We start from the raw sequence: 25,686 nt of genomic DNA on the forward strand, positions 1-25,686 counted from the left end.
AGGTATGAATCATGGCAAAGCCATTCTTCTGTCCCTTCCCTGTTTCAAAGTGCATAGCAATGTGAAGAGAGTGATACAGCAGAAATCACGTGAGTTACTCCCTGCGGAGAGTGGCTCTCATAATCAACCAATCGGAGCCCTCGAAGCTGACACCACACTTAAGAGATAAATCCTCAGGGTTCAGCTATACGTGAAATCAGCTTGATCAGCCATGAACAGGCGAAATTAAAATATACTTGCCCGGCCATACGTATGCAGTTAATATCAAAAGAATGCTTCGTGATTTGGTTACAAATTGCTTCTCGCTAATGTCCCGTTTCCGTTCGGTTAGCTCCGAATCGACGGCTAGCTGTTTGGTGACAGTTTTCTGTAGACACGTTAGATGCGGAAGTGGTTATGGGTAATTTGCAACACACCATTAAAAGAGAGAATATCCATTTGATGGAAATAATTCTTGCCCCCCCCCACACATTTTCGTAGTTTCAATATTCGACAACTAAAAAGCGGCTCTAGAACAGTTTTTTTTATTGGTTATAACTTATTTGGTTACATTTTCCTCAATAATGTGGTCAGTGGTTTTCTTCCTCTTCCTCCTCCTCCTCATTATCATAACGGCATTTACTTGTCCTAGCAAAGACACTCGGACACGAGATCACGGCTTTTAGTCTTATCCGACAGACTGTCTTAATTTTCATGCATACCCAATTTTCATGCATACCCCTAAAAAGTAAAAGTTACTATAGACTCACCACTGGTGTATTCGAAGAAATGAGTTTAAGAATCTGTCCCTTTTTTACGGAGAAACCCAGTGTGTAAGTAAGCCCCCTGCCCTTGTTTTATCATGAGACACGTTGGAGAAGCGTTCTACGGTGTGAGCGTCTTAAACAAAGAAAATGGAAATGGGTGATGATGTTTACATTAACTGGACATCAAAGGAGGTGAGTTCTTCAACTTGAAAGCATTTCTTTCCGGTAAGAGCTGACCATTATTTGCACAGATTGATTAGTAGAGTTGCATTTCTAGATATTTTGGCATATGGCAACATGATATCAAGAGTACCATGACAATATTGTCATGCTACCATTATAGTAGTTAGCGGGGGGGGGGGGACCAGAAAACTTGGCGGCCTTACCATATTTGCCAATTCTGAAAATTTGGTATCTTGATGTTCTAATTACGAGGTTTCTATCTAAAAAACTGATTAAACTTTGATTCAGCTTCCCGAGCGTGAGCTACTCACCCCTATGAGAATCAACGCCGGGTACACTTCCCATTTCAACCATATTATATCAATTACCCGTCCCTCAGCCTCAGGGCTTTATGGATCTTATGGGAAAACGATACACACTCTGAGGTAAAGGATCCAAGGAGAGGACATCAATAACAACATTCCATGCATTGTTACTGTTACCTTTTAATATCCATCAAACCTGCATTACTTTTTTTACAATTAGGAGGCACGGCAGTGTACAAAAAAAAATCACCGTTGCTATATTTGGAGAAATTCCATTGAAGTCATTTTAGTTTGTACTCCTCTGATTATCACTACTCTACAAGATACCTGGTATTTTTTTTTATAGTCCCGTTCTCACGAGAAAACAGCACTCCGATATTTGTTGATTTTACACGGAAAACATAACAGTTGAGCAAAATGTTGTCTCTCATGTGAAACTTGGAAGTCCGAAGTATAAAAGCATTCACTTTGACAAAATCGGACAACGCATAACCAAGAACGAGCGGTTTGTAGCGAAGCACTGTCACAATTTTATCGCTGTTTTTCGGCTTTTTTACGTGCAATGCAAACCACTCATGTACCTCCATCTCTATAGTCTGTGTCACATGATGATAAAACCGCATTTTTTGACTGTTTGGTTTCATGTGTGACACCAGCGAAAACACAAGAGCGATATTTTAATGAAATAGACTGTGCACTGATTGTCACGATAGCTTAGAATAATTCGCCATCATAGAGGTATCATTCAAAAGCTGGATTCATGGGTTGAAAAATATCTCGTTGTCTTATTTAAAGGAAAGGCAATCAATATTCTGAATCTTTGAAGATTTTCATCTCCAATGAAACCGATGAATGAAAAGCATTGTATTACTTTTGAAGTTGAGAATTTAATAAATCTTCGATATTTTTAGAAAAGTCGGGAAATTCTATCCATTGCTATTCTTTATTATGGCTCTGTATATGGTTGTATCGCATTTTCGAATTCTGGTTCTTTAAATAGTGATGTTAACATGATCATCTAGGTCACCATTCGAATAGAACATAGTAAAATAGATTACAAAGCCGGGGCTTCCGTCTGCGAAGTTACTGCAAAATCTTTATTACCGTTGGTTTTTCAGCTGTGTGTTGCTGGCACACACAGTCTCGATGTACTGAATGCAGCGTATTCGAGACCGTTGAAAATGGTCAAGTCAGAGAGTCGCAAATACTTATGTAAATTGCCACTGCAAAGTCAATTAATTAAAAAATTCTTATCGAATGAATATTATGATTGTTTCCCCTGCAGAAGCGACGAAGAAAAAGTTGAATTGAATAATTCCTTGCAGAAAATCAAATTTAATGTAAGGGTATGCAGTGTGATAAGAAAGTTCCAAATACATGTGCAAAAAATCAACCAACTAATCATTACATTCAGGATTTTGTTTCATTTTCTTTAATTCAGGAGAAAAAAAATCCTTGTTTCTCTGACTCATAACTACACGTTGACAAATCTGACAATTGCAATCTATAGCTGTCACCGGCCATCGTTACTGAATAGAAAATAATCCCAGAGATTTCACTGCAGTTATGATGAAATATCGATTAAAATACAGCGGACGAATTCTGCTTCTTTTAAAAAACATATAAGTTTTATTTATAGCATCTCTCTGCCGTTGACTGATTAATTTGAATGACGATTGGAAGACGCATAAGGCAAATTGGTACAGTATATGACCCAAGTATACAATATCGTAATATCCTCAGTACAAGTAAATAGCAGTAAATCTTGATACACCCGTGCACATAGGCTTTAACTGTACCGGCGGGGCTTTAGTTTTACCAACTTACCTTACAAGTTTGTTGTGGTTGAAGAGCAGTATATTAATCAATCTGCTATCGAAATCTCAAATAGGAGGTGCACAACACGTCTGTTTCTCTACCACATTTTATCCTATTTATCGTAAACGACACCCTACAATGGCGCCGTGTATCTAATATTGCTAAAACTCCCAGCTAAAACTCTGATTTTACCAGCATATCCAGTACCATATTTCTATGCGTCTTTATCAGAAAGTAGAAAGAGTTATTAGAAATGAGCGCTCGGCTCTTTATTTTTCTGTTCTCTCACTTAAACATATCCCAAGGGGATGCTTTCTTTCGCTCTGCCTGTACAAAAAAATAAGAAATTCATGATGCGAATCAGGGTGTTTATTCGATTCATTAGAATCAATCACATGTCGCTCTTCCTTTCCATTCCCTTGGCTCTGTAAGCAGCGCGGGGACCATTGTCTCTGAGCAGCACATGTGATCGATCCTCCTGAATCGAATAAACACCCTGATTACATGGACTATTTCCAGTGGTGTACATTGTAGGTGAGGAGGTTACATATAGTATACTTTTTCATTTAATTTCGCTTTCAATTTCCGTAGACGATATTTTTCCAAGCGTGAAATTGCCTGTTTGACTCAAACTGAACACCCTGGTGCGAATTGCGATTACCGTAATCCTCACTGGTGTTTTGAAGGGAGGCAACGATTTTTCCCCTCCATCTACATTGTGTATAATACCTGTATATATTAGTAGTAAACGTCAAGTGATATATTTATTACAATTTTCGGTCGAAAATTGCAGCAAAAATTTAGTCGGCAGCCTGCACGCTTTTCCCTCCCATCGTATCATAAAGATCACGATGGCTATGACTACGGAAAGCCATCAGCACAACCAACTGAAAATCTTATTCTTATATCTATCACAAGTTTTGAAGCAAACCATATCTCTTTAAAGTACACCATTCAACGATTGATATGCAGTCAGTACTCCTGCTTTTACTGATAGGCGGTCGATAGAAACCAGTGAGATTTTGATTTGATAATGATTCCCTATGTTCAAGGTGTCAACATTCGCATCTTTTCGATTGGCTGATCCGTGCTATTGAGGAATTTGCTGGTCGTATTGGCTGTCTGTCACCTGCGTTAATCACAGTGAGAACACCCTTTTTAAAAGTTCAATCCTTTTTTTATCATTTTTACATGTAGGGGCTTTAGGCCCACCGCGACCAGTCTTACTGAGAGAGTTTCGGCACCATGCCACGGACGCTGTATGATGGAAGAAACAAGTTAGCTTCCATATTAAGGGTACAGTCAATGATGAATGACATTACCCTGTCTCTCGTTACCACATTTACGCCCCAGTTCTTTCTTGCCGGTCAATCAGATAGGGTATTTGTCATCGATCCTCCGACACCAGTAACTTGCAAGGAAATCATTGATAGCTGCAGAACAGCCAACGATGGTTCCTTATTTACCATATATGACCACCTTAAACTCTGCCACTGCCGGTTACAAGACCGGACGTAAAAAGAGTTGGGTTGGGCGTGAGGCTAGCGACCTCAACCCGTAAAACCAACCCTTGCTATAGAAAGGCAAACAGCGAAAACTACAATCTTGGCAGGATCTGGAGAGGATCGGCGCCAAGGACAGTAGACGATGGGGGAAAGTTGTACGCTGCCTATGCTCTCAGAAGTGAGTAAGTTTGTCCTTCTTGATCATTCTCAGTAGGAGAGGGTGCCTCCATCAACAGCTGTAACTGACTCAATCTAAGAACAATAATCAATGACGTATCTTACCAAGTTATATATATCTCGATCCAATCCAACCTTGGCCAGTCTGGCTGTTACATGTATCGATCAGACGAATGACTGTCTGCGCTCTCTTCAACCAAAAACTTAAGTATCCATCATATTTTGGAGCCGGAGCCCGTGTGAGAGGAAATTGTCAATGTCGTCAAGAAAAGGAAAATTTGAAAAAAAGATGCTATGGTATCCACCTATACGGTCTCAAGTACCATTAGTTATTTTTCATCGAATCATAGAGGACAATTTTTTGTCAATACTGATTCATCGACGTAACGTTTCACGTATGTATTCTAGTGTTTCCTGGCAATAGCATTGGTGAATAGGCCGGCTATGTCTCAAATAAAATGCTTGCAACTTTATCCTTCGATTCTCACTCATATATATGATATAATGTACTCTAGTTTCAGCGATCTATATGACCGTTTCTGAATACCCCAGACAGGCATTAAAATACATGAATGCGCATGGTTCTATGATGCCACTCACCAGGTTCGGGTTGGACAGAAAATGGACTGGCGACACCAGGTCATAAGGTCATGACGTCAAGTTTCGATCTGACCTTCGTTTCCATTTTAACTGGTTACAGATAGGTGAAAATAGAGTATATTTCAGCATCGCGATGAATCCGCAAGAGTCAAATGAGATACTTGTTTGTGGCCAATACTCGGCTACAAACATGACGAAACTACAGACGTACATGTATTGTATGTACGTACGGGCGTATCGTTATTAAATACCACTGCAAAGAAACCTCTTCATCGCCTTTGACACGACTTCAGTCGCTTCGGGTAGGTTTCAAGAGTCGGGCCCCGGGGCATAGTTCTTAGTGTGGGATAGTCGCCATGTGATGCGCTAGTTAGGGATGCTCCAGTAATAGGAGGGATTCTGCTCTAGTTGGATCTAATGAGGTTGATAATTGGTAGGATGTTATCAAACGGTCAAGATCCGGAGCCCGTTTTATTTGTTCTGTTTGTAACATTTACGTCGCCGGATTAGGACAGACTCAGACACTGCGTTATACTTTGTAAGATTCAGTTGAAAGGGGCATAGGTCTCAATTTGTGTACACTCTTTTGAGAATTTGAAGTCTGCAAAGAGACATCATTACAACGAAAGATATCAATCGTAGAAACTTTTGCGTTTTCATTAAATTTGTTGGAGGCTTACGTACAGTCGCCATAGAGAGGACCCAGTAAACCTTGTGTCCGGAAATTCTGTAGTTTGACGGAAAATCTGGAGTACCTATAATGGAAAGCTTTAAAAGGAGGCTGTAGGCAGGGCTGTACGAGCCAATTCATTCATTCATTTATCCGAGCGACACGGCTGAGGGCATCGCCAAGTTTATAGCATTGGATCCGAATCCTGACTCTTTCAGCTTAACCACTAATTGTATACGTATTACTAGTAGACATATCTGATGCAAACTGAAGGTGTAAACACATTGATGCCTCAGTTCAGATGACTTGGCAACAACGGAGTTACTTTAACGACTAATTCAAACATATCTGACATGATATTTGATTAAAACTTTGTCTCTCATATGATTCTTTCATCAATACATCTCTCTCGTTTCCTCTCGCTACTCTTATTTCTGTAATCCTGTATAATCCAAACATGTGCAAAATATACTCAAAACGCTTGTGGACAAGTTTGAATGGCGCTCATTAATATTCATACCAATCCAACCTACTTGTATTAGCGGCGAAGCTAAGAGAATCAATAGGATTCGGATCCAATGCTATAAAATTAGCTACATACAATTTCAGACCATTACCTTGGTTGTTAAGCGTAAGATAAAGGTATGGACAAAGTTATTATCAAAGAGAATGCAAGAGAATTCATGGTTATTGTTACATCAGAGTGCAAGGACTTTCAAGTCGGTGCAAACTCCTTTATAATTAACCAGGCGAGTAGGCTAGAGAAATGGGTGCAATGCATTCAAGAACGCCATACAATGCAGTGTACATCTCATCATGGTCGTTCCGGGGGTATTATTCTCTTAAACTGGTTGGCTGGATGAAGCTTGATGGGATTTTTAATCTAGCTTGAAGGCCAACCCATCGTAAGTTTCAGTGGGCGACTGTCGAGGATGACTGTAAAACAATTTGCATGTACGTTGCATGAAGTCTATGCAAAATTGGCGAATTTCGCCCAACGTAAGGTACCGCCGTACTACAAGCTAGAGCAGCCTCGCACGTAGCATACTCACTTGCGGAGTATAATGCCCCCCATAGAGGAAGTTATTAGAATCCTCAGGGGAATCGCTTCTTGACCGTTTGAAGGTTACAGAAATGTCAAATACACCGGGAACATATTGGCGCCTCCAGCTAGTAACGTCTCAGATATGATTTGGAATACTGATATGGTGAATCGGTACAGAGGTAACAGTAATGGTGCGGCAACTAGGAGCGATAATGGTAAACCGGCCGCTTGGGATTCTTGATTCGAATCACCATTTCTTACTCTTGGCGTCATTTGTAGCAGCAAGGAATTGGTGTACGTGCCGAAGCGCGATGGGGCCAATTGGAACAGAGCAGTGCGTCATTTCGGGGTTCTGCAGCACTTGAAACAATGCCATATTTGTCTATTATCGTGTGTCCAGGCGCTTTCATCTCGCTATGTATAAGAACTACCATACCAGTTCTTTTTACCATAAATAAATTTCAAGATTGCATGGATATCAGATTCTCTTGCAGTGTGAAGTCTTTCCAAACAGCAGCTTTTTCCCTAATAGATTTCCCTGCAACTAAAACCAGAACCCATTTCTCAAATTACGGCTCAAATAGACATTCTCATCACTTTCCTCTTTAGGGTGCTTCCAACCCTATCCAGTGGCAATTAAATATTAATAGCACTGATTAGGCTATGCAAAGTAAATAGGTTGGTTATAGAATCCATTCCCTCCCATCAAAAGTGGTGTCTTTTTGTTTTTCTCTCCTCCTTCATTTCGTCCGGAGAAGCGCTAAAAACGCTAGGGTCAACTGACGATGTTATGCTGTGATGCCTGCCAGCGTTTCTTTGTACATCCGTGGTTTAACTGACACAGAGTTACTAGCATTGGCACCATCTTGACCACTAAGGTTTTTGCATCTTCTCAAGATTTATCAAGATATACGTTGACCATGAGATTCAGATTGGCACCAACCATGTGTTTGCACGCATTTTGAAAGCTACATGCTTAACTCGATAATAACCGTCATCTTCCCCAGAATCTTTCCCATACGAGAGCCTCCCCCTTCTTGAAATCTCTGAAGGGAATTGAAAGACGGCAACAAACTTATCTAATTTTCGTGGCCTTTCATGATAGCACCCAAAACCAGAAATATAAGACGTGTTTGCTGAAATCGTCCATCGCGAATCAGATTATCTGTGTAAGGGGGCCCGGGATATGATGATGACCTCAAGTATCGACTAAGAAATCTACCAGATGGTTGGATACAGAAAAAAATAACCGAAGACGAAGTTCTTCTGAATCGATACAAAGGAATCAAGGAAGGGCAAAATATCATGTCCATGATATTGAGGAAACTGAAAGTTGATATCAACGAATGTTTTTGGAGCTCCATACAAAGAATATGGAAAAGAGATAAAACATGATGACAGAGCATTACATTATTGTGCAAAGAATCGACTGACTTGAGTTTTTTGTTTTTCTTCAATGATGAAGCAGAAAAGAAATCGACATATTCTGGTAAAGCAGAGTCCTTTGAAAGACTCTTGGTAAAGTAAGAATATGCTACCACTGGTTGGAAAAAAAGGAAACTTCAGTACTTAAATTCCTTTCTTTTAGCAACAGTCTTGCTGTCCAAAGCTAAAAAACCCTAAAAACTACCGCATTTAATGATTTTAAGGTGGGCTTAAAACTTACGCAAAAGACTGTACAGTATGGATAACCGTCAGAAATTCTCTTGGACATTGTCTCCACTTTAATCTGCCACTCACAATCTGCTAACTGATGTGAATTACGCGAGATGATTTGCCAAAGCGCTAAATAAACGCGTCTGGTCACTGGAGCGTGGCGAATTCAAGATGGCGCGGATTGTTAATCAAACTCGAGTTAATCAGTTGACGCTCGTTCACCCATTGATTTTCGCACCGCTCCCGCGTCTAAATCACTCGACGCAACCGAGCGGAGTTAAGAGGCACCAGTCACCTATGGCGACACAGCCGTGCCAGGGGAAATCGCCCAAGAGTTATTCCCAATGGAACGCATGATAAGAATATCCAATATTATCCAACACGTCAACAACCACATTGCTTAGTTCTTGCGAGTTTGTTTCTTTGACTGTTGCCAAAAACCCTGCCAGAAACCCATTCTTTCATGTTTTTTGTTGTAGCTCGTCATCAGAAACGAAGCCAAGTCATCATCATGTCTTGATGGCTATTGCATAGATTGGACCTCCGATGCAGTGAATTCATCATCCTTAATATAGTCTTCTATGGGGTGAGACGAGGCCGATTCACCGCGTCCGGAGTGGAGATGGCTATCTGATTGGTTTGACTGTATCATAACCATATCGATTGATAGAACAAGTTTGACCTTTTTCAATAGCGACAACTCAACTTGTGCCGAACTTTGCGATTTTACTTGCAAATCACAGCATTGGTGACTTACAAGCGTTTTGTCGAAGTCCAATAATTTCACACTCAATCAAATGTCATAATGGCCGACATACATGTATGACCCTGATGTTGATAAATGTACATGACAAATGTTGTTCGCTTGATTCTCTTGGGTAGCATCAAATTGCCTTTAATGGATTGAAATTAACAGACTGAGGTGAATATCAATAAAAGGATCACAAGGACAAATACACCTCAGTACAGCTGGATGTACGGTACTATTTCGTTTAATATGTTAAACGACTCTTCCTTTAAATGTGCTTACATTCGCATGTAGTTCTCAACCGATAACATCCGGAAAAAAAATAACCCGAAAAAATTATCAATTTTCATGATCACACGACATTGATTGAAGATTATGCTACCTATTTCTTGAAAATCACCGTTTCTGATCGCAGCTTTTTATAGGGTCTCTAAAGGCACAAACCATGCACCCGCAGAAACAACATTCAAGTCAAGTGCATTTTTGCACCGATCGACATTTCATTTTCTGCTCAATGCTTTTAATTCGAATATTGGTCCATAACATACAGGCGCCTTCCAATGATGCGTTCGTATGGATCGAGAATAACAATACAATGTAGAAATTCACAGCTCAGTGGCGGTTTTGAAACAGCCATGGCTTCTCCGAACCTGCGCAGACGCATAAAGAGTTGCTTCGGTTCCGTATCACGGCAGGCAAACAAACTCTCACTCCCAGGAGAAGATGTTCACAATGGGCGAGACTGGATGAACTACTTCAGTTGTATCGTATCGTACCGAACAGACACTATACGCTTGGGAAAAACTCCTTCGAGAGCAGATGTGTTTGTTTTGGTGGGCTGAGAAGTGAAATTACTACCTCCACCAAGAGAAGATTTCAAACCAATTTTAACCGTGCGGATGGATTGTTGAGTTTGAGAGTGGATGTTTGTATACTTCTGTATCAAACCTTTAAGTGTATTTTATTCCCATCGTGACTACGGTTTTTCGGCCTTTGAACAACCCAACACAAATATGCAGCCGGTCGTAGAGGTTTTTGAACAAGCGAAAGAACTAAATTTATTGAGAGGTTTTTTAATGCATGTTTGGACAGTCTAGTTGCATTTAACTTCATTTAACGGGCACAACAGTCATCCGAAAACTGTTACTGACTGGGGAGGGCCTTGTTGACTTCGGAGCATTTTGTTAGCTGACGAACTTTTAATAATCATTAAGATTCCGGATTTACATGGGAGTACCATTCCATTAAACGCCCTGGCCGGAAGATCAGAAGTTGGCGAGCGTTCTTTGATGAGGAGAAGATAGAGCACCCTTATCCAGTTTCAAAAGAGCGTTCTCTCGCCGCTTGCACTTAGTGACGTATTTTAAGTCTGACGTTTTTTTGCAAATGGACGGATTCCCGGCATTCTCAATTAGTGTAGTAAGCCTCTGTTACGGAAAGGTTCGATAGCCTTTAGTTGGTTAGTGCCGACACCTTCCCAACTCACGAATATCATTTATGGCGTGTGACCAGAATTATAATCACATCGAGCAAAATAAAATAGGAATTACTTTTTCTCGGGAATCTTGTGTGTAGATGCAGTGATTTCCAAGCACTAATCCTTCACTATTACCGTTAAAATCGCTTGTGGCGGACGCCTTTCCAGTAATTACCATAGCGCGTCCACCCGGAATACATTTGCCCAATCAGCTGTAACAGAAGGTAACACGTGGATACCATAAGTGACCACATGTTGGCCAACGGCCCTGTCTTCACTGCCTCGCCTGTTGCAACTTGATAAATCGGCCGTTAACGTATTGCGTGAGGTCCCCGCTTGACTACATCCCAAACAGGCCGTGTAGTGTTCTGCCGCGGGCTAGATTCACGCTACACTCTCCTTGTCGAACTTCTACGCCAGCTTGACTAATGAGTGTCGATTTTAGAAAGAACAAGGTTTTCCTGCCTTTAAAGACGCCCTGAGATGCTTTGCATCAATCGCTTGTGGATTGTCTTTTTACGGGAGAGGGAAGTTGCCTCAGGCGAATGTGCGTGACAGATTGGAATCATGCTACTGCAAAAGACACGGAGCAGCGCTATGAATATGTAAAAGCCGACAGTAAATGTTTGTCATCGTTCATCGTCATGCACCGGAAGGGATGTATTATTTAATTGTCAGCGCTCACGTCTTCTTCCTACAGCCGGCATCTCAAGCAAACTTCCCCAAAAATTCAGAATTCTACTATTGTGTCTCTTTTTAGGGTAGGTTCCACTGAAAGCGATTTTGCTTGAATCGCACAGGGCATGCATAATCGCAGAAGCAAATCATTTTTCCGCGTAAAAGAACAAAGTCGTAACGCGCGCGTGCGTTGCCGCAATCGCATGCAGAGGAAGCTTATAGGTTGCCACTGCAGCCCCGCCCGTTTTATTCCTCAGAAATGTAACTTTCTTCGACACATTCAGGGATCAAAGTACTCGTAATAGACTAAAATTTCATGCCGTGATTGCTGATCGCAGATCATTCAACATTGTCGTTTTACGGGAGACGAGAAGTGAAATAGTTTACTAAAGTTACAACCCTCCAAACTATTCCAAGAGAATCGAACACGATTTACGTAAACAATTCCTGATCTCTCACGAGGATGGCACTTTCCGGTGACCAATGACGAGGTCTATTCGGTAACATTATAGCGACATCATCGCATTGAATAGCAGATCTAGATCCGCCGTCTCGTGAGATAGCAAAGATTTTCTCGTCTCGTAATATTCCCTCAGCGCACGAGTGTCGTATTATTATCATGTACCTTGGAGAAGATAAGTGCAAATGCGCAAACTGAAATGACTTTTGAACTAAAGTTTACCTGCGCATGCTTTGTTGATTAATCGTATTTCATGATGAAATTCAATTTCAATACATGGAATATTCTTTAACCTTCAATTGAATCGGAAACATTGAATTACTAAGTGCACTGGCTTGCCAGTCGCCGCTGAAAGCAGCATTTAGAATCACAAAGATGCTATCATGACACTGTGTGACAGAGGTGTGCTGGGAGCTAGCAAGTATCTCTTAATTTCAGTATATAACCCAAGAACACTTTTTAGAAATAAAAGGGTTTTCGGTCTATAGTCCAAAAAGGGCAGCGCTATTCGTTAAAAAATTAAAATTTGCCATTGAATTTAATAAATTCAAATTTAACACGCAGAGGGATCAAATCTCGCAGACAGACGTTGAGTATTCCAAGCTAGAAGCCCTAAAGTTCCATGGCAAAGAGTTTTAGAATGAAATGTCGAATAAAACCAGAAGCTTTGCCTGATGATATTTCATACGGTCAAAGATGCACGCCATACACTTTTAGAGTAATCTAGCTTTCATCAAGTTTTCGCCTATCAGCTCCCCGACCGATATATCTATCAAAATCCTCTGGTCGACATCTAAGAGCAATGTATATACATTGTGTTTCGAGTAAGCCAATTAAATGATGAAAGTGAAAAATATATATGATTTGAATTGCACTCTTTAACATTGAAGGATACATGTACTTTATTTTTCAGTCCACTGCAGAGCTGAATATTATCACTGGTCAAAAAAGTGGCACGTTTATTTTTGAGGTCGGCAGATGATGTTTTCTTCATGCCGGTTCATACTCTGCATCAATTGCACGGGAAGTAAGCATTAGAGTACATGTAGTGTCAGTTGATAAGTCAGCGTCAATGAGCAGATTACAACTATATACATGTACGCATATATAGGCTTTAAAAAGCAAACTATCCAAACTATTTTATTGCCCTGTTATATCCTCAAAAAAGAGCCTAATCAAGAGATTATTCGGAAAAATGACGGTAAAAAAAATTAAACATGTGGATAGCAACTTCGGTTTCAATTTAAAAAATACCGATATACATGTATATATATATTGGACATTCAGCGGGGACGGGTGCATGGATTCTATAACGAACGCGGACTTGTATCAGGAATATGAAAATACATGTACAGTGATGAGCAGGCGGATAGATTCAAATTACATATCATCTTCCTGGTCACCTAAATCCCACACCCAAACTGTCCCTTCAAATCACCTGCACGGAGCTATATACATGGACCATTGCCGTGTGCTCGGGCACTTCCGACTCCAAAAGAATCGACTCCAATCTTAATTCAAATTCGCCATTGCCGACATCATTGGCGCAAAAGACTATTTCTTTTGACCCTGTTGACCTCGCTTCTAAAATGTTTTGAGAAAGCCATTCAAACATTAAAATCAACTACGAACATTATCTTTTATATCACAGAGCTATATAAATACGATATATCAAGAAAAATCTGTCGCAATATTGAAATATACGATTAGCTTGGAACTATTTGTACCCAATTACCCTTCCGCTAGCGTGACCTCGTCGCAATCATGGCGCTTCTTCAATATGGCGACTATACTTGGACAACGATCACAGTTTAACGTTAAAGCATTGATGGCCTCGGTGGTTAGACGTATGCACGTTGGATTGACAGGTCACGGGTTCGAACCCCGGCGAATCTATTTTTTTGGGGTTTTTTTGAAAATTTTTCTTGTTATTATTCATTCATGTACGTTTATCAGGCGCGGATCGAAGCGGGTACACCAGACGCACGGCTCCTAATAATATTGATGTCAACTTTTTTAAATTGACCACTCATGAAATTTTGGAACACACCTGTCCAGGAACTTTGATGAGAAATGCACAGCACGCTCCCTCTTCTTCCAGTTCCCAGATTCGCCGGCCCTCTAATACCATCATCTTATCATACCATTATGAATATTTTAATGAAGAAAACCCCTTCACCCGAACTTTTCAAGCTGAAGCACACACTGATTTAGGTGTTCGAGCACTCCAGAGAATGGTTTGACTAGTCGGCGCTAAATTCATTATTAGTGCTAAGCATTTAATTTGTAACTACATGTAGTCAACTTATACTTTCATTGTAATATCTAAATCACAAAGGATGAACCCTCTATTTTTTTTATAAAAAGACATTGAGGACAAGATAACTTCCTACTTGCCTCAAAACATGATATTGACCGACAATAGATACATGTATGACGAACTTCACCGGTATTGAAACCTGTTTCTTCATTAATAATGCATCCTATGAGAGATCAAGCCGCAGGGGTCGACCAATGCGGTATAAATGGCTGAAGGCAAAAGGAAAACGACCCAACCGGACAAAACCGGCCAAAAGTTTTATAGTTGTTACCATGGTTTCTCGAAATAGGATACATTTTCGTGACTTTGTGAGAGATTATCAATAACATGCGTGACCCATGCTCCGGTTATCTGCCGATTCGGCGTATCAGGTAGCGGGAAGAAGAAACGCTGTGACGGGTCACCTTACGACCCGGGGTATTGGTTGACCATTTCGATATTGTTAATAGTGGAATCAAGCCCCTTATCTGAGGGATACAAGGTATTGACCTTTTTGCAAGGAGAACCATTATTCCCAATGGTTTTCGGCATGCTCTGTTCTTTGGTTTCCTCTCCAAAATGCGAATAGGATAGAATTTTTGATCAAGATCCATCTCAGTTGTTAGCATATATTAAGTACATGTATATATAGCAATCGTCAGTTTCTTTCAGTGGAACGCACTGCTGCGATCTGGCTTCTGGCTGGGTTGCGATGACTGGCGGCCATCCTCTTCCCGTTCGCCTCGTCGCCGGTTTATAACGCATAATCATTGCAACAAACGGAGTGCATCCAGTTTGCCGAGAACAGCCGCAAGCTACAGCAGCTCGTGAATAAAAATGTCAGTGGAAAAGACTTCCAAGCGCATGCGTGACCGGATACAAAATCGAGAATTTCGATTTCAGTTTCTGCCGACCGCGGCGCTGACTCTTCGTATAATGCCAACGCTTTGCCACGACTGTGGACTAACGCTGTATTCATCTCGGACATGTTTGCCCAGACTGTATTACATTTAAGATTCTATTAAATTTTACATTGAAACCATTCCCTTCGAGAAACTGAGCAAACGAATTTAATTTCTCTTGTTTTGTAGTCCGAATTGTCCAATTTACTTCCAATAGACTGAAACATTCTACCGCTTGCAGGCGTATGATTTATCTTAATATCCGTAGCAACCGCTGGCGTTTTATCTCAGTCGGCCGTGTAATGCGCATCCTTTGCAAAAAGATGGATAAAACTTCAAAAGAAATGCTCTAAACTGATGTGGGCAATTTGAAAGATATACTGTGGGGATCGCGTATTTGTTCCACTCATTATTTTTTTCGAAAGCGTAGAGTGGATGCATTGTACAAGTACAAGGCCCATGTGTATGTGTGTGACATTACTACAATAAAATGGAAGATGTCCGTTCCACAATCTCCTTTTCCGACCTGTCTGAGGATAGCACATACTGCAAGGGTAAACATTCAATGAGTTGTACTAGGACATGCTTCTTGTATAGGCTACTAGTAATTATAACAACATTGAATGCATTGATACACAATTTAATTTTGCTTTTGATCTCGTTAAGGGACGATCAATGAATACTTATTAACCCTGTTCTAATTTACGTGAACGTCTTCAATACATTTACACTATGCTGATGGGTGCAAAATAGAATATCATTGATCGCTATTGGAAAGTGACTTGTGTGTCTCATAGTTTTCCGATTTCTTTAGTTTGTGTCTAGGGTTACTAACTTATGTATTAGCCATCCCAATTTTGTTGCCACAACTCAGAAGGACAAACAAAATATGAAGTGTCCAAGCTAAGGAAAATAGCCCCAAGTGGCATGGATAGCCGAAGAGAGATCGGTACGCTCATATTTGTACCCTTCAATATTGCCATTATCATGATAAGATACTTCAATTTCAAACTTCCTGTCTCCAGGCAAGTCAGCCAAGGTATAAGCAAAGTTTCAATATCGTAGAGAGCAATGTCATCATCATCATCATCATCATCATCATCATCACCATCATCTTCAACAACACAACGTTTTGCTTGGAGGGGGGGAATCTGGAAGAAAAACATGTTTTTTGGTATGACATAATATGTCCGCCCCCTTCCTTCTCGGCCCTGCGAATAGCTACTAACCTATAGCGGTTTTTCCTGGACAATTGCATCCTGTTGGGGATGACAGACATGTTGAATGAATCATGGCGTATAAAATTATTTAGAACTGCACCCCCGCACTGCAGTTTACCCAGCTTAGTCCGATTGCCATACATCCGCTTTATGCGAGGGCGGGGTCTGCATGTAACAAACTTTATAGAGACCAATACACATATGAAGACGACAGTCACCTCACTCCGGCAATTACAAATCACTTATTCATAGTCCCGATAGAATGTTTCATACGCTTCGAGGAATAGAAATATTTTCTTAGGGTCTTGGCTCATGAATGTTGCTTAGGCCAATGAAGTTAGAGTAATTGTTTTTCGTTAGCCGTTTATAAAAATGTGATGCTGGATGCTTTTGATTACCCGCAAAGGTGTACTTTATTCATTATCAGTCGTTGTCAGTCAGAGAAACCGAAGATACAAAACTTCGCCGAGTTGGCCTGTGGCCTGTTTTCGGAGTCAGTGTGCGTGGGGAGCGATTTGAAAACCACCATTATTGTTTGAAGACAGACTGAGCTGGATCAATATCTTTCGCTTGGCAGTAATATCTAAGTTTTGAATATTTTCAAAATATTATGCATAACAAATAATGACCACATACAGGCGCAGACGAGAAACGTCTACTTTCATTGGCTTTACGTCCGTCACTCTGGCATTTTCCCAGTGCCATCTTGTCACTCTGATTAAGCGCTTGTGATAATATGTAATTTGTGTTGGTCACTTTAACAATAGAACAGGAATGTAATAATGCAATGCATCAGTGCAATTGGTCCCGTCGAAAAGAGTCAATATTTTCCCTGGTGTGTAACTACAGACGCCAGGAATGCAACGGAGAATGCAGTGTAGACTACGGTGGAATGCAGCTGACTGAGAGAGCGACTTAAGGTACAGAAAGACCGGGTAGAAAGTAGAAAGTGGTAGAAAACTATACATTAGTGAGTTTTGTCTCCGCGCTATCCTCTTTCATTCGCTGGCATCACAGGCATTCTCATTCATCTTCATCGTCAGGTCATCGTCTTTTGCAATTGGAAACGCACCAGAAAACTGTCACATTTTGCCCATGAAATCAAAGTGGTTTGTTAAACTTTACTACACTTAAGCTACTTAGAACTTTTACAGATGCATACATGTGTATCCATAATATACCTGGGTAGCCTACGCATTACTATGTATCTCAAAAACCTACTTTTGATATCAGCTTTGGGAATCGATCTCTGAACACTTTATTTATCTCCTTCTTTATATACTTCTTTGAGTAACATTCGGGGTGAATAAATGTTTAAAAGGTTATAAATGATAAAGGATAAAAAAATACGTAGGTAAATAATTAGTGATAACAAAACAATGATTAGCTCTCAATAATGCAACACACCAGCGGTATTGAGTAGACTAACAAAATATCATATGTGAGCTTACAACATGTACATGTACTTTTACTTTGAATACATCATGTCCCACAAAGAAACTGCTTAAATTGAAATTCAATGTTGAGTGCATATAAATTACACAGAGCAAGGAAATCATGTGTTGCAAATTACCGCCATTTAGCATCAGACAGACATGGAATACCAAGGCAACATCAACATCCTGAAGATCACGTGATACATGCACCGAAGGTTGTACATGTTACGTAAATAATGTTATCAAATGAATTGTGTTGTTTTGTGAAAGGTGGAGCTAAGAGTCGGCAATAGCCAACCTTGACAAATGTTTTTTCGATGACAATAATTCATGGTCATGCGATGTTCGAACTATTACTGGAGTCTCTGAAGCTAATCTCGGCCCCAAAGTTCCTTCGACCGTTGGCCGAACCCAGCATCAATATCATCAAGTTTCTCTTAATGGATAATCGTAAACTTGATCAAAGTCATGTTAAGAGGTTTCTCGCCAATCCCTTCGATTGGTAAGGGAACCTGATCCTGGCGAAATCTTGGTGGTGCCATTGATTTCCTTTACACATCAATCGCTTTGAGGAAGATCTTGAACAGGCACCTCCTCGTTACAATATCAAAGGGTGGGGCGGATGGTGACAATGGTATATGTCTTTTTTTGGAAGGAGAGGTCCGTGAACGCCCGATGTGAAGGGAAATTCAGTTCCTGTGAAAAAGTGCTAAAGGCTAAGCGTCTATCGATATACATGCATGTATCTTCTACCTATGGGCGAGGCGGATGGTGACATGGTTTTTTGAAGGCCCGGAATTTAGGGAAATTCGGGGGGAGCAATATCTTCTGTTTGTATGTTTTTCGCCAATCCCTTCGATTGGTAGGGGAATCTGATACTGGCGAAATCTTGGTTAAGTCAATTGATTTCCCTTACACATGCTGGCTTCTTTGACGGCGCGTCTTAGACGCACATGTCTAGCGGGTGGGGAGAGGCCTTCCTTTCTATTAACATACGCAACGGCGGTATCATTCCAATGTTTTTTGTCGGTCAGGTCAGTAGTTTATATTTTCCCGGGCCTATTATATTTTTACCTAGAATCCTGTATCAAGTTTGTATAGATAAATGATACTTAGAGAATTAGAAAACCCCGATCACCCGATACCTCTCTACAGTTTTCTCCCAATATCGCACCAGCGCCGAAACGTTATCGACAGAGGAACTGGTTGTGCTGGTTGGATCGAATACCTGACTGAATACCTGACAATACCAGATGTAGACTATAGTCACAAGCTGTCAGTGCGTTAACTATACTGTATGAAAAATGGATAATTGTTTAACGGAATAGAAATATCCTGTTGGTTTTCTGGTTTGTTTTTTGACTGCTGTTACGCCTTACGGTCTGGTCTACCCATCTCGGTAGGGAGAGTACCACAATACTGGGGCATTCGCAATGTACTGCAGGAGAAACCGTAGGCCTCGAAAGAAACCTGCGCAATCTGAGTGAGTCGCCAACACTATACGTGTACGTGGGTCGACCGTGTCTACCCCAAGACCTACGAGGCGACACGTGCTTATGTTCATCTCGATGATCGGTCATACCACTGACACCATTTTAATTCAATATGTAAAAAGATGCTGCTTATGCCAATGAGAAATGGTCTACAGTAATTACGCCTTCTTACCACCTAAGTATTAGTGCTGATGCATATAACATAAGAACATATCGATAAACGACATACCCATTTATCAGAGTCCACCGTGTTGCAAATTTAATCGCTTGCCATCAATTATTCAAGAGATATTTGGGTTCCAAACAAAAGTAACCCATTCGGACTACCATATGTGAACTTGATGCTATAACATGTCTGCTAAACGCGTACCCTTACCATTCAATGGATTCAATGGCCACCACTCGAGACTATTTTTAACACGGCGTTCTTATAACTTGTTATAATGGCTAGAACCTCTCATAAGTAAATGTCGCGGTGAATTTAACGAATAAGTGCCAATAGCATCTTTTAAAGGGGAATGATTAACTGAAGAAAGTGTTATCGAAGAAGCTTAGTTTTCGCATTTGGTAGGCCTAATTAGTAGACTCCAGCATTTTGGCACAACTTCAGAATTTCACGAGAGTTTACCTAAGAAATATTGATAATCTTTGCAGTCATCGCGTTAGCTTCCTGATACATCCAGCACATACAGTACTATCCCGTACACTGCAATATCTGAACAATGCCTAAGTAAATGTACGTGTAATCCCTTTCGAAGTACTAGTCCTACTTGATTGATCTGAGGTGCAAGGATAAGGAGAGGAATGACGGAAAATAACGATGTGGAACCTTATCTTCTATTCCCTGGCATTTTTCAGGGGACTCCGATCCCCTGACCAAGATTTAAATTTTTCAGCTTCTGAGGACAGTTACACTGTACATTATATTACGATGTCTAGCTTGTTCGGGTCTGATTTTTTCGTTTCCCGGATTTTCTTTCCATTGGCTTTTAGCATTCCTTTCACACCAAGACTAATTCTTTCTAACGACAGAATCACAGTTGAGCATTTGTTCCTACTCCCCAGCGTGTAATTAGTGCCACCATTGACATTACTTCACACTTAACAATCAATGAAGAACAGATACAAGAAATGTTCCGAGACAAATTCTCAGATTCTGCCATCGATACCCGAGCTCAGCTACGTTGCGGAGAGTAACAGGGTGCTTTCAGCTGTCAGTTTCACACTCGTGCTCGCGTTCCTCGCACCAGAGCAGCGTGCGTAAGAGCTCTCAAACTCAACAAGCCATTGTACGGGTTTCTTCATCAATGGTGTGATTGCCATTCCGACCATGCCAATGCTATATATAATCATCAATCTGTAAAATTATTAATGAGGAGTTGAGCGCTTGGACCTGCCACATTCTTCCTGAGTAAATCGCTGGCTTGCTATAACACCCTGCAGCAGCATTAGGGCAGATTCCCATCGGCGTCCGGCGTGCGATCAAAATCAGGTAAACCTACATTGAAGTTTTTACCTCGGCGTTCAGATTTTGATCGCTCGTCGGGTGCTGATCGTGCTAGAGTGTAAATCCGCCCTTATTATAGATCAAGAAGTTGAAAAACGCCAAGCATTATAACGCATTTTCTTACATCTTCAGTCACTAAAAAGTATACATTGTAATTATAACATCGGCAGAATCAAGCTCACCCCATTCCAGGTACCCTTATTAACATTTGCAAACAAAGAGCCAATGCATTACATGTATATCCTCCGTCCCTTGAGCACCACCTTGCAGGAATCACGGTCACCTGAGAGTTAGAGGAACTCCGAGGTATCCAGTAGCAGCTCAAGTATTTCAATGTTCACTTGAGCTCGACTTGAGAGGAGAAAGCGGCGACCCGTTAAGGGTGAAATCCAGAGCCACTGGGTGAAAAAGGCACTATTATTGCCCGAGAATAAAGCAAAACCCCCAAGTCTCTAAAAGAGATTGGACTATGTATTTTGCTTGAATCTCTGATTAGGCTAAACCGGCTGGCATATACTATTTCTATAGCGTTTCTGACCCTTTCAATGATTTGCATCCCACCTCGCCGCGCCCGAGGCCGTTTGTATAATAACCAAGGTTCGATTGCCAGCGCTCATTGTCGGGCTACTTAATTGCAGCAGCCTCTCAGACATAATTATGTAAAAAATAACACGAGGCTGTGTTGTTAAAGACTTGTCATAAGTCACGTTGACATAATATGGCTAAAGGGCTGGGAAAGTTACTTGTGTTCTGTTCAATTCCTTGCCAGTATACGAAAAGTCACGGAATTGAGTTGATAATGTATTGTCTTCGCTATTTCAATGTAAAACAATTGCATTTGAGTTACATGAGTGTGAACATGTATATCTGTTATGATTTAGTACGCATACGTCATGCAAATCTTTATCGAACGTCATCTGAAGCCGCTCACTGTCACATGCATCCCCTAGACACAATATTCGTAAGTACACGCTCGTCACAGCCTGCCTAGTATCACAGGTCAATTTAGTGTCGTCTGGAAACTGTTACAATCCAATCTCAACGTACAATCATTCCATTTCACCATGCTCATCCCAGCAGATGGTCGACTTTTCTTATCTTCTATCAGCCAATAACCAGTTTCCTTATGATATTATATCTATTTCATATGTCATGGCAATATGAGACATTGAAATAGGTAGGAACATGTTTGATTGTGTAGGTAATGTATCCTGGAGCAGTCACCATAATCATGTAGCGCTTTGTTCCTTTGTCTTTCTACATTCGAAACGATGCAGCAGGCAATGTAAACCCAGTTTACCCATAGCCGTAGGGTCGACGTCAAATTGACAACAGAGAGGAGATTTCAATACTTCTTAGGGAACAGTTGTTCTACCCGTCGTATCCCTGTCGAACAAGTAGTGCCCAATACCTAAGCTTGTCCACCCAGCCGACGAAGTGTGCCCATTCATTGTTCTTAATGGCCGGCTAAGAGCAGCAGTGGACCCCGAAGATGACAACAACATCAGTGAGGAAAAACGAACGTAAGTGGCCGGCTGTAAGTGCCGATTAAAATAGCTTTGGCATGACTGGACAGTGACCAGCGAAATGACAAGCAAGACGTAAATTGGAATCTTGGTGTTAGTTTTACATTTGCATGTTTCAGTTCCATTAATCTTTGGGTATTACGTGTCGAAAACTGTCGGGTAGAATTTTTATCTTTTCGTCTTTATCGACGTTGCAGGAAGGTGTCGCAAGCTATGATGGGCGCAACGGACGACGAAGTTCGTAATTGCATTTTATCGACGATTTGTTTTTAACATTTCCCCGTTTCATTCTACAACTAAGTGCAAAAGATGATAACGAGTGTCGCGGAAAGAATTAGCACTTGACTTGATGACACCACCATCGTATTTCGTAGACTAGCTTGTATCAACGTTGCGCGATGTTATATCGCCACTTCTGCGGCAATGCAGTACTAACCAGAATGAAAAATTCAGCAATTATTCGACAAATTTTGGACCTCTTTAATTCTGCCATTCGCGTAAATTTCATAAAGAAATATAATGATGTTCACGATTTTCATTTTGGCGGATTTCTTGTTTGTTTTTCAAATCAAAAGTTTTTTTCTCGATTTTATATTCGTTAATCTTTGTTATCTTAAGAAAAAAATAAAACACCCGCAAAAATCTACCGGTTCAGAATACGTTACTTCCCTAAAGTACTTTTTATTCGACGTCACTATGCATCTCTAGAATGTTAACTCCATGTGTTCTCTGCAACATTTTTCTATTTATTCAAGGAATTACCAATTGGAGGCTTATGCAATCACTGTCATTAAGTATTAATTAGCCCGTCACTAAAGTTGCTCTCTTATGTAAAGGACTGTTGAAAACCGTTCACTTGGTCGATACTAAATACTACACCATTGTAAGGAATGTGTATAATGCACATATCACAAACGAGTGCTATTTGATTGGAGTTACAGGCCTGTTATTGGTTCGGCCAGGTACAAAAAAACTGCGGCTCGTCCGGAACTTGATAGCGCTAGTAGACGTAAGGGCCGACTCACTTAAAAAATTAGTTGGTGAAAATAGGCATTTCGAAGTTTGTAAAATTAGTCGTTTTAACCATCGAAATAGTAATCTTTCGCCATTTCAATGGTTATTTTTTACCACATGTACTTTACTAGAACTACTAATTTTAATTGCCATTAGTTTCACTGCTATTTTCACTAATTTCACAGTATGAGGACAAAATCGAAATCAGAAATTCGGGATAAGATCACCTTAATAACAAACGAGTGCCAATTATCAATATTTCAAACGGTCACTATTAGGCCGAAGTTACATAGACCTCATTCGTTCATTTCCCAGGACTCATTTTCCCCTTTTGCTTTCGTTCCCCTGTAAAAGCACGGCCTTGTGGCGTGCATTCAACGAGGAATGAAAAAAAACCCCGGAAAGTGACTCGTGGTAAATGAACGAATGAGGTCTATGTAACTTCGGCCTTACTCTCCGCTGACTAGCATTCGAAAGGTTAAGAAAGAATTTACCTATTCAGGTTAATCTCACCCATCAAATGAACACCTACGCATGTGACCTTCTATAAATCCCCTTGGTTCGATGCACTAAAGCAGGACGTGATGGATAGCTTGAAACGTGCTGCTAATAATGAAACAGGCAGGAATGGGTGTGCGGACCGGGCGCTTTTGATATATTTCATTGGCTGTTAGTGCCTTACCCCACATTTTGCCAGGGCTTGCCCTGGCTTGTTTCCGCTAGAGGTCATCGCATTTTCCATTCAAAGCAGGGCGCTGTGCCCTGATTGTGACTGCGCCCTCTTTCAAGTGCTCTACCCTTTCAGATTACAGATTTCAACTGAAACACTGTATCTACCTAATGCGATACAATACTTCATTTTACAATCAAAACGTTGAGGGTAAACTGCATTGTACAAGTTATAATACATCCAAGGGTAATTTTAAACTCAACATCTACACATGATTATTGTTGTTGAAAGCCATGTTTCATGCACACATAATATGCATCAATGTATGGGTTATCCACAATAAGTTTGAAAGCACAGAAAACATGATGTGAGACACAGAATATGTCAAAGCACGAAATCGTGCTCCGTCCCCCATCGCGGCAATCAGACAAATTGCTCCCTCGTTATCGTTCTCAGCTACAAAACCCCCGAGCAATTACCCATTCCGACCACAGGCCAGTCGTCTGTAGAGTGTCAGCAAAAACGAACAGATCAAAGCAAGGGCTCTTGCTAGAGCAGTAAAACAATGCTGCAGACCCTAATAGTGCTGATGATTACATGCCGGGTCAGTCAAATTGGCGAGGAGATATCTTTGTGAGTCGCCCGAAGGAAAATATTTTTTTCATGAAACAAGAAATTTACTTGGTCAATCGTCAACTAATACAAATCTGCCGCAAAACCCTAAAACAAATCTATCTGAGGAATATTCCCAGCAGTATGCATTTTAAAATGTTTTTGCAGCCGAGCAGGTTCATTGGTCACTGATCGAACTCTCAGACCATAGTACTGTTTTGGCGTCCAGAGGTTGGTGTAACATGGTCGTTTGCTCCTTTCGCTCAGATCAACCAAACCCTCCATGATACACCATCCACATGTTTTAAATTGATAATGGATGCATTTTACTGTTTTCTGAGTCTTCGATTGGTGACTAATGACAGCAATAAACCTTGGGTGCAGAATCGCCAAAAAATTTAAATGGCTATTACACAATAACGAATGCAGATGAGACCCAACTAAAGGCTTGGAAAGCAAACGAATTGATCTAAGCTACATGTGGCAGAAATTTGGTAAAAATAAAAAAAAAATTTTTTGGAGTTACTCCATATCAAACGTACCAATCTTTTTTGTGTCACCTAAATATGAAAAGTGTGTGTTCAGAACTGTTGGTGTATCTTGCCGTTTACATGTGCATGTATATCGGAAACAAATGTCTCCCTGTACAAGGAATTTTTGCAGAAGTCTCTGCCACAGTTCTTCTATTTTATAGTCGGATCTTGTATCCGTTGGTTAGATGGCGCGTATGACTTAGACATACGTAACTTAGTCAGAAGGTGTCCTGGACCAACATAAATTGGTCAACTTGACCAAGATATCTTTACAGTGCAGCTTGGGTAAAGCATCATCCAGCCTTACAAGCCAAGCTTCGATTTGCATTGATTGAGAAAGCGCCCCGCCTAATATAGTTTCGTTGACATTTAAGCATTGTAAATGTCACAAAAATATTTGAAAAAG

The 25,686-nt window shown here is 40.7% G+C and overlaps 1 protein-coding gene across 1 annotated transcript in view; it reads right to left on the bottom strand.

The window, feature by feature from the left end:
• The window catches only part of LOC135486608 (vesicular inhibitory amino acid transporter-like), a 32,189-nt gene that overhangs the window by 5,923 nt on the left and 580 nt on the right, over positions 1-25,686 (bottom strand). The gene's annotated exons all lie outside the window — the stretch shown is intronic.

This window comes from Lineus longissimus, chromosome 4, assembly GCF_910592395.1.
Source record: "Lineus longissimus chromosome 4, tnLinLong1.2, whole genome shotgun sequence".
Taxonomy (NCBI): Eukaryota; Metazoa; Nemertea; class Pilidiophora; order Heteronemertea; family Lineidae; genus Lineus; species Lineus longissimus.